Source organism: Mus caroli, unplaced genomic scaffold (genome assembly GCF_978045245.1).
Source record: "Mus caroli unplaced genomic scaffold, Mus_caroli_1 scaffold_7, whole genome shotgun sequence".
Classification (NCBI taxonomy): Eukaryota; Metazoa; Chordata; class Mammalia; order Rodentia; family Muridae; genus Mus; species Mus caroli.
This window is the reverse complement of record NW_028227262.1, coordinates 123,724,372-123,735,462: the sequence shown is the minus strand read 5'-3', so window position 1 is coordinate 123,735,462 and position 11,091 is coordinate 123,724,372. Positions and strand designations below refer to the sequence as shown.

Here is an 11,091-nt window from a genome sequence, read left to right as displayed (position 1 = left end):
GGACACTTTAAAAACTTGAGCTTGCCTTGGCTATTCATGAACCTCTTTTGTTTACATATTTCCTTGTCTACATATGCAAAAACAAACTTTTACATCATATAAGATACACAAAGAACAAGAAGTTATCTTTCTTTTTACCCAAACGAATACACTATATTCTGGAATAATGATGGGCACATATTGGTTAGGTGAATTAGTAAAAGCCAGTTCCTTTTTCAAAAGAACTCCCAGGGTCTAGGTTAGTTGACTCTGTTGATCTTCCTATGGGGTTTCCTTCCTCTTTAGGACCTTCAATCCTTCTCACAACTCTTTCTTAAATGTCTGCAATCTCTGCCCCATGTTTGGCGATCAGTATCTGCTTCAGTTTCAGTCAGCTGCTGGGTAGATCCTCTCAGAGGACAGTTATGAGAGATTCTTGTCTGCAAGAATAAAGGAGTATAATTAATAGTGTCAGGGACTGGTGCTTGGCCATGGGAGGGGTTTCTGGTTGGGCCAGTTATTGATTCAATTTTCTCTCACTCTGTTCCATCCCTGCATTTCTTTTGGGCAGCAGTGGAAACCAAGTGCTCAAACCTACAGGAGCATTTCACATCCAAAGCACATCATTTGTCCTTGTATGCAGAGATGTCTCCATTCAGCCACATGTGTAGGTGTGAACATTCAGACCATCTTCCCAGAACAACTTTGCATGTATGAGCAGGTACAGACTATCTACATACTTTGGTACACGTGCACAGGAGTATGCTACCTGTGTGGTCAGTCACATATGTGAGTGTGTGTGTGTGTGTTCATATTGTTCTCAAAGGAGATCAGAAATGTTGTGTTGCTTTTTGTGTGGTTTGCACTAGAACTGCAGGGTATGGTGCATGGGCTGAGAAGTGAACATTAAAAGAAGAGTGACTTTCACCTCTAGGTACTGTAAAGGGATGTAAGTAGCTCTCTTGATGTGATAAGCAATTGCTCCTTCTTATCCCCCATTCTGGGAGAGAGTAAGTCTCACTTGGGTCTATGGCTCAAAGGTTTCTATTGTGTGTATCTAACTCAGAGTTTTCTCCTAATTAGAGATAGTCTTCTTAGATCCAGTGGACAGTTTCCTGAGTCTTGTCCTGTTTTCTTTGAGTGGAGCTTGAAGGGAAGAATTTTAGCCTCCAGAGCTGCCTGGGTAGTGGTTGACTTTCTTTTTAATGGCTTTGGATATGTGAGGAAAGAAGATTGTTTGTCAGCACTTATTTTACAAATTGGCTGAGATTGTTGTTTTGTGGACTTGCCAATTCTCCTGGGGATCTACCCTATGTTGGTTGTGATTGTTTTCAAGTATGTTTTGTTTTTTGTTTGTTTGTTTGTTTTTGGTCTCTGCCTGTACCTGTACCAGCACATGACACACCCTTCTCACCTATGCTCTGCCCTCTGTAAACTGGATGATAAGAGAATAGGATGAGAATTTTAAGGTCCTTTTAAGCAAACTTCCTGTGTCTTCTGTATATAACCAAACCACAATCTTCTTGCAAACCTACACACACACACAAATGTCTGTAACTTTGCTAGATGCACTTTCTTTCTTTCTTTCTTTCTTTCTTTCTTTCTTTCTTTCTTTCTTTCTTTCTTTCTTTCTTTCTTTCTTTCTCTCTCTCTCTCTCTCTCTCTCTCTCCCTCTCTCTCTCTCTCTCTCTCTCTCTCTCTCTCTCTTTCTTTCTTTCGTTCTTCTTTTTCTTTTTGGCAATGCCAAATTCTATTTCTTTTTTTACTTTATTGGATATTTTCTGTTTACATTTTAAATGTTATCCCCTTTCCTGGTTTCCCCTCTGAAAACTCCCTGCCCCTATCACCTCCCCTTTCCTCTTGCTCACCAACCCATCCACTCCAACTTCCTGGCCCCAGGATTCCCTTACTCTAGGGCATAGAGCCTTCACAGACCAAAGGCCTCTTATCCCATTGATGTCCTACTAGGCCATCCTCTGCTACATGTGCAGTGCAGCTAGAGTCATGAGTCCCACCATGTATACTCTTCGGTTGGTGATTTAGTCCCTGAGAGCTCTGGGGGTACTGGTTAGTTCATATTATTGCTCCTCCTATGGGGCTGCAAACCCCCTCAACTCCTTGGGCACTTCCTCTAGCTTCTTCATGGGTATTCTGTGCTCAGGCCTGTGGATGATTGTGAGCATACACTTCTGTATTTGTCAGGTACTGGCAGAGCCTCTCAGGAGACAGCTATATCAGGCTCCTGTCAGCAAGCACTTGTTGGTATCCACATTAGTATCTGGGTTTGGTGAATGTATATGGGATGGATCCCCGGGTGGGGCAATATCTGTATGGTCATTCCTTCAGTCTCTGCTCCACACTTTGTCTCTGTACCTCCTTCCATCAGTGTTTTGTTCCCCCTGCTAAGAAGGATCAAAGTATCCACACTGGTCTTCCTTATTATTGAGTTTCATGTGGTTTATGAATTTTATCTTGGGAATTCTGAGCTTCTGGGCTAGTATACACTTATCAGTGAGTGCAAGCCATGTGTGTTCTTTTGTGATTGGGTTAATTCACTCAGGATGATATCCTGCAGATCCCTCCATTTGCCTAAGAATCTCATAAATTTATAGTTTTTAATAGCTGACTAGTACTCCAATGTGTAAATGTACCACATTTTCTGTATCCATTCATCTGTTGAGGGATAGCTGGGTTCTTTCCAGCTTCTGGCTATTATAAATAAGGCTGCTATGAACATAGTGGAGCATGTGTCCTTATTACCAGTTGGAACATCTTCTGGGTATATGCCCAGGAGTGGTATTGCTGGGTCCTAAGGTCCAGTATTCTGAGGAACTACCAAACTGATTTGCAGAGTAGGTGTACCAGCTTGCAATCCTACCAGCAATGGAGGAATGTTCCTTTTCCTCGACATCCTTGCCAACATCTGCTGTCACCTGTGTTTTTGATCTTAGCCATTCTGAGTGGTATGAGGTGGAATTTCAGGGTTATTTTAATTTGCATTTCTCTGATGACTAAGGATGTTGAAGATTTTTTAAAGTGCTTCTCAGCCCTTCTGTATTCATCAGTTGATAATTCTTTGTTTACATCTGTACACCATTTTTAATAGGGTTATTTGGTTTTCTGGAGTCTAACTTCTTGAGTTCCTTGTATAAAGGTCCCCCAACAAAAATAAGGCCAGGACCAAATGGTTTTAGTGCAGAATTCTATCAGACCTCCAAAGAAGGCTTCATACCAATTCTCTTCAAACTATTTCACAAAATAGAAACAGAATGAACATTGCCCAATTCCTTCTATGAAGCCACAATTACGCTTCTGCCTAAACCATGCAAAGACCAAACAAAGAAAGGTAACTTCAGACCAATTTCCCTTATGAATATTGAGACATTGGAAATCTTAATGAGGGTTGGTGAGATGACTCATCCAGTAAGGCTGCTTATTCCTGTATTGTGCATGGGAGTGTTAGACTCACTCTAGACAAAAGAACTCTCTCCTTTGGAATCTGTGTGCCAACCAGCTAAAGTTACTCTTTCTAGTGCATTTTCTTGTGTATAATTTTTGTACAGAATTTACAAAAAAGCATCATTTAGAAAATAAAAAACAAATCTGAATGTGTTTTCCTTTCCTCATAAAAATCTATACTTATCACTTTTCTATTTCTTTTTAGGGACCTTTTTTGTTTGTACTTTGAAAGTGAAAAAGTCAGTACAAGATGAATAAGCTTAATAGAAACTGGGAACAAGGAGTAGAGCATTTTCTAGGTTGAGTGACTTTATTGCTTTAATATGTAATAATTTTGGGGAGAATTTACACATTTTTGCTGCTCAGGAGAGGTAGAGAGGAACACTATGACTCATGCATATTGCTCCTAATCTCTGTCTCTAACAAATGGTTCCATGTGTTTGTTTGATGACCTTTGCTGGGAGCCTTTGGTAATAAGGCTCAGAATTAAGACATCAGCAGACAGTGTGCACAGATGGGCTTCAGCTGATATTCCAGAAAAATAATATCTTTATCCTCCAGCAATTTCTCCACAAATCCAGGCCACCTTTCTGTCTCACAAATAACTTGCTTTCAAATGCTGCTGCTATTTTTTGCCACAATTAAAAAAATATCTCATAATTTTTGAACTCTGAAAAAATTCTGTAACTAAAATGTATAAGGGAGAACCAACTTATCTCTCCTAAGGTGGGCAATATATATTTTTCCTTGATCAGAACCACTGAATTTCATCAGGATCATTTTCACTTTCTGGAAAGCTCTTTTACATTGCACTACTACAAATCTAAAAATGAATTAGCCACTGCCTTGAGTCACCTTTGGAAATTAAGTTTCTGTATTTGTTCTATCTCTGGAAGTTGAGCAATAGGTTTCATTTTAGCTGGAGGGAAGCTATACTTCCAGAAATAAGTTTTCCCTAGCAGTCTCTCCGCAGAGCTACCTCATGTAAAAGTAACTAATAAACAAGAAAACAAAACTACCTGAATTGCTCAAGGCCATGAAGAAATTAGAGGGTATCATAGAAAATTGGTTAGCGGGATTTAAACAAATGTTTGGGCCCTGTCTGCTTTCAATTTTGTATTTAGATATGTGTTTCTCTGTGTGTGTGTGTGAGTTTGTCTGTCTGTACGAGTACTTATGTTTACATATGGAAGTGGGAATGTCTAAGAAAGAAATCATATCACATCTATTTCACATGCAAATCCAATGTCTCACAAAAAATAAAAGATCTTTTCCTGTTTGGTTTATTCTACTCCTGTGCCAGTTAGCTTTCTGTTAAGCTCACACAAGATAGAGTCAACTGAAAAGAAGGAACTTCAAATGAGAAAATATCTCTTCTACATCAGAATGTAGGTGTTAGTTTCTTGATTAATAATTTATATGGAGGGTGCATCCCACTATGGATGGTATAATACATGAGCAATTGTTCTAGGTTATATGAAAAACAAACCAGGTTGAGATAAATGCTCTTAAGCAGCGTTCATCCTTACCCTCTGCATTATCCTTGCCTCCAGGTACCTACCCTGAATTCACTCAGTTCAAAGGCTGTGGCTTAGAAGAGTAAGCCAAAACAATTTCCCCTTTCCCACAATGAACATATGGGTTGTTTTATTATAAAGGACAACAGTTAATTGGGGATGGCTTATACTTTCAGAGGTTTAGTCCATTATCATCACTGTGGAAAGCATGGCAGCATCCAGGAAGGCATGGGACTGGAGGAGTTGAGAGTTCCACATCTAGTTCTGAAGGAAAAATGAACATGTCTGAATCCCTCAGTAAGCTTTAAGTAGGGTCTTAAGGCCTACCCCGACAGTGATACCCTTCTTCCAACAAGGCCACACCTACTCTTACTTGAACTCACCTCCTAATATTGGCACTGTCTTGGTGAAGCATATTCAAACTACCACATTAACCCCCTCGACCCAATAGACTTGCAAACACCTGACTCAATGGGGCCATACCTAGCCATAGCATAATGCAAAATACATTTACTCCAACTTCAAAAATCCTCAAAGTCTATCACAGTCTCTTCAATTTTTAAAATTCCAAATTTTGACGTTTCTACTGAGAGTCATAGAATCTCTTATCTGTAGTCCCCTTAAAATCAAAGGGACTTTTACATTATTGGAGTAAGATTTATTGCAATAAATAAATGGTTATATTAAAAAGTACTGCTTGGTCACAGCATGAATCAAAATAGGCAGTAATAGCATATATTTTAGCAATTAAAATCCCTTATATATGCCGAATTATTTGTATGATTCTGAGATTGATGAGTAGACAAACTATATTTTAGTATATAAGAGTAGATAAAATATAAAATATATAAAAATAAATGTGTACCATCATTGTTGCTAATTTTGTGATTTCTAACAATTAACTGTAATAACTTCTTCTTCTTCTTCTTCTTCTTCTTCTTCTTCTTCTTTTTTTTTTTTTTTTTTTTGTAGAATTGCTCAAAACAATGATGGGTCTCCTCTGCCATATAGTCATTACAAATAACCAAAATATCAAGAATCTTTGTTTTAAGAATCAAGCTATACAAAATGACAGGTCTTAAATTACTGAAGAAGTTTAAATGTTGTTATATGCATACATGGAAAATCAAAATCGTTATAAAGACATTTCATAGTAAAGTGTTTTTTAAATGTATAAAATATTAGAATTATCTGAAAACATTTGCACCATTTATACATGTATATTAACATGATTTGGAGATGCAATACTCAAGATGAAAAGGTTAAAAATTATCCTCTGATATTTTAAGCAGTGGGCAAAGCTAATCATGGAGGAGGTGGAGGTAGAAGAGGAGGGAGAGGAAGAGGAGGAGGGAGAGGAAGGAGAAGGAAGAGGAGGAAGGAGAGCAAGAAAGAATAGGAGACATTGTTATAATGAAATTTGACATAAGAGAGAGTATTAGGCTAAATTATGGTCAGTTACTTGCAGGAAATCCATGTTTCTGATGAGCAATGTCCTGCTTTGAAGCCTGTGGTAGGTAATTTTGTGTTTTACAACTACAAGGGTCTCAATATGCTGTAGGAGTGTCAATGTTTTCCATCTAGTAGTTAGCCTTGGTTTCCTCTATAATTTCTTTTCCTAGCTGTTTGGGAATGAACCTCAAGTCTCATACATGTTACTACTGAACTACAATCCCAGCATCACATCATGTTTCTCCTTGGAAACTATATTCACTGTTATCATGTATACTGATTTAATATACACTGACCTGTACATTCCTTTTGAGCTTTTGTATCTTTGTTGCCCTATTCCCATGTTTAGGCATAGGGAATTAAATTTCATTTGCACTCATGCACAGAATGCAAAATGACTAGAAACAATTCTAGCAATTTGACAGTAGCACCCTGTGGTGTCTTCTTGTCTGCCACTTGAATCATTATTTTCAAAGCAATCCAGTTACTTCACTAGCTTCTTCAGACAAGTACAGCTTTAATTTATTACCACTTCAGGGGTTTTATTAGCTGGAAGGGATGCCAAGTCAAAGAGCATCACAAGTTTAGACAAGTTTTTATTGTTCCTGTGACTTGTGGCTGTATATGATATCAGGGGCCACATACAAACCCTCTCTTCCACATTACCATAACCAATTGCATTTTCCCTATGTGATTCTGATCACACTTGATACAACTATTTTATGTCATTTCTTTGGAAAAGAAAAGTAACTTTACTGAAAACAACAACAACAGCATCATAATCAACAACAAAATGAACACAGGTAGTTCATGCATTGTACCTTAACTGTCAACAAAACTAGGGAAATACAGTAAGAGCTGAAGAGTTTCTTAATGAGTTGAGTTGCAAGTCAAGTTTAGAATCATCATATAATTGAGATGAAAGATGTAGCAGCTTGTGTGTTACTAAAAGTATATATTTCAGGCAGCACTGGACACCAATAATAAACAAGAAATAGTCAAATGGCAAAAATATGTTTCAAAAATGTCTTGCTGAAGTTATAACTTAGTTAAGACTCTTACATTTATGTATTGTTTATTCCATGGGAAAATGCAATCTGTTAGGTATAAGGATTTATCAAAAGGACAGAGAAATGAATGAAATCGAGTCCTCCAGAAGACCAGGCAGCTTCTTTGAAATCCATATGGCTCTCACCTTTGGTAATGCTGCAGTGTTTTAATACAGTTCCTCATGTTGTGGTAACTCCCAACCTTAAAATTATTTTCGTTGCTACTTCATAACTGTAATTTTGCTACTGTTATAAATCATACTGTAAATATCTATGTTTTCCATGGCCTTACGTGACTCATGACCCATAAGTTGAGAATTGCTACAATAGTGAAGTCACACATTCGTAAACTCAACCTTGAAAAACTAAACTAAAACACAAGAATGGATTCAGCAAGTTGTATGTGGGTATATCTAGTACACACACATGTACATACATATACAACTTGCAGAAACATAGTGTGTGTGTACCTATATCTATAGACATATATAGATAGATAGAGAGAGAGAGAGAGAGAGAGAGAGAGAGAGAGATACACATTTATATATATATGTGTGTGCATACATATATAAATAAAAAGGATAATCTATAAAAAGTAACATCTTGAAATGTGAGGGTCTTAAGGGAGAATAGCTGGGGAGATGGGAGGAGGGAAAGTGATATGCTTTTATTTTTCATTTTAAAACATTAAAAAAATAAAAACCACATTCCTCCCTAATTATTATCAGTTATGTAACTATTGCTGCACTGAATTTTATGAGCAGAACAAAAGGAAATTAACAAGTTTTATAGAAACAGCTGGAATAAGAGTTGAAATATTTCTCCCTTCTCCTTCTCTCTTCCTTCCTTCCTTCCTTCTTCCTCTTTTCCTTTTTTTTAGTTATCATCTTCCTTTTTTTCTTCTTGAATTTTTTTTTCTTTTCTTATAAATTGGATTATTTTAAAGTAGACTAGCAAAGTAAATATGGCATAAGACCTAGTTGCATGCCTTTTTAAGACATTAAATTCAGGAAATAGCATTTGAGATTCTTTCTGTTTATTTGATTTTTTGCATTGTTGGGGACTGAACCCAACTGCTTTTCCTATGAGCTATATCCATGGCCCAGCATAAAAATGTAAAGTTCTTATATGAACAATGCTGCTATAAACAGTTATTTTTAAAAAGAAACAAGAAGCAGAAATCATTAGCATTTTCTATTTCTTTGTGTATCATCTGCAGGCTGATGCAGCTGAATTGGGTCTGTGAGGAGCCACTCATCACTTTACGACAGTGGATATACTTTGATAGAAGGAGCTGAAATGATAACCTGGATGAAGATAACTCATGGTCATTGCATCATTAGACCAAGATGGCCAGAGATATCAGGAGCACAGCCAAAGAAGGAAGCTTTTATTATATTGCACAATTTTGTCTTGGGAACCATCCCAGATATGCTGAGCATAATCACCACAATCTCTGGACTTGTGTACTAGGCAGCCGAGTTTTATAGCTTATCACTCTGGTTCAATTAAGTTCCTCTTACTTGCATTTTAATTTTAAGGTAAATGCATTAAAGGGGAAAAAGGTAAAAAATGAACTAAGAAAAAAATGAAAAAAGGTGTCTTTATTAATAAATTTATTTTATTTTTGTAACTTTTACTAAATTTTTCTTTCGATAATTCCATGCATGAGTAAAGTGCCTTCTGGTTACTATAGCTCTTATCCTCCTAATTTGCCTTCAGCCCATACCACCAGCCCTGAGCTAAGATGTTATTGATTAGCTTGAGAAAGCAGTTGTTCCATGCACCTTCCATGTTGAAGGAAGCAGCTACAGTGCATTAAGCATAAATTGTGGTTTCTTTCTTGTTTTTTTTTATTACATCTTTTCCTCAATTATATTTCTAATGCTATCCCAAAAGTCCCCCATACCCTCCCCCCTACTTCCCTACCCACCCATTCCCATTTTTTTTGGCCCTGGCGTTCCCTTGTACTGGGGCATATAAAGTTTGCATGTCCAATGGGCCTCTCTTTCCAGAGATGGCCGACTAGGCCATCTTCTGATACATATGCAGCTAGAGTCAAGAGCTCCGGGGTACTGGTTAGTTCATAATGTTGTTCCAATAGCATAGCTGATACTGATTATGTCCCTACATTTTCAGAATAAATGTCTCTAAATCCAGGTTACATGTGAACAAATTCTTTTTTATCAAAAAATGAACTCTACTAAGCATCGATTCTAAGCAGATATAACAGTTCATGATAGTGTAATAGGCAGTTTCTTCATTTATAGGATCATTGTGAATGAGAGTTAAAAATATCACTTACTTTTCATAATGTCTTTGAATGAATGGTTAAAGCTTCTATAAACAGTTCTTTCCTACACAACCAAACAGGTGAAGGAATTGAACAAAACCATCCAAGATCTAAAAATGGAAGTAGAAATATTTTTTTAATATTGAAAATTTTAATGCAAAAAAGACTAACTCAAATGTTTAAAACAAACATGCCATACTAATATGGCACCATTTTCATAATCAATGCCCATAAAATGGCATCAGTACAAAAATTTAATCAAAGATAGTAGATTAGTAATTAGAGTATCAGGTAATGTTGATTTTACAAAGAAGCTTTAACAGGTAAAAGAAGGAGCATACGACATAAATATAAGTATGCAATTCGAATTTAAAAATTATAAAAATTCTCTACTTTAATAGCTGGTTTCTTTTCTTTTTTTTTGATAGGAAAGGAAAAATGCTTTATATGAAATACATATGTAAATCTGGGAAACAACTTGTTGAGAAGACAATAACGCCCCACAAAAACAACCAACAGTAAACAGCATCTGGTTTCTTTTGAATGGCTAAATTTTCCCATCAACAAGTCAATTGGACACACTCATCTACCCAAATTTACATGTAAGTAATGTAGGTAAATGAAAGACATTATTCAGATGAGTAAATTCTATTCGTTTTCATCATCTCTGTGATCAAGTTTCAAAGGACAAGCTTTTCCTCCTTGCTTTTCCTAAGCCACTGCTTCCTGCTTCTTCAGGAATCTGGTTCTCTTTTTTAGAATCTTTAGGGGACAGCCTGAAGAATTCCCTGATGCCTTTTTGCCACTTGGGAGTTGGGCGCACACTGATTGGATTCCTTCCTGCATGCTTATTTTCAGCTTTTCTCGAGGAACTTGAAGAACTGGTGACAAGGGTAGAGAAGCTGAGTACCTTCCTAGGGGCTTGAGAAGTCAGCGCTTTTCTGTAGGCTCCTGGGAATTGGTTTGCTTTGGTCTGCATCATGTTTACACAGGGAAAGACATCTTTCACCGACACCCCAACTGCAGATGTCTCAAATGGAAAAGAACCATAATTTTCTTTATATCCTTTGACATTGGTAGATCTCTAAATGAAAGGACTTGAATAATGACCTTAAAAGAGGGTGTGGTCACAGATGTGTAGTATGCAATCTGGCCCATTTCTCTTATTTACAGTCTTCCGGTTAGAATGCTATAAGATTATCACCCATTTTATTTTCTTTTAATGGACAGCCAGAAGCACAGCTAACAAAAGAATTCATCTGAGTATGACTCCCGGGTTCATTATTTCAATATAAAAGGTAAACCAGGCAAATGAAATAGGAAAATAATCCATAATTTAGGA

At 36.9% G+C, this 11,091-nt stretch overlaps 1 pseudogene; it reads right to left on the bottom strand.

Moving 5' to 3' along the window:
- Positions 1-10,397: 10,397 nt before the first annotated feature.
- Positions 10,398-10,731, bottom strand: LOC110295579 (PCNA-associated factor pseudogene; annotated as a pseudogene).
- Positions 10,732-11,091: the final 360 nt, after the last annotated feature.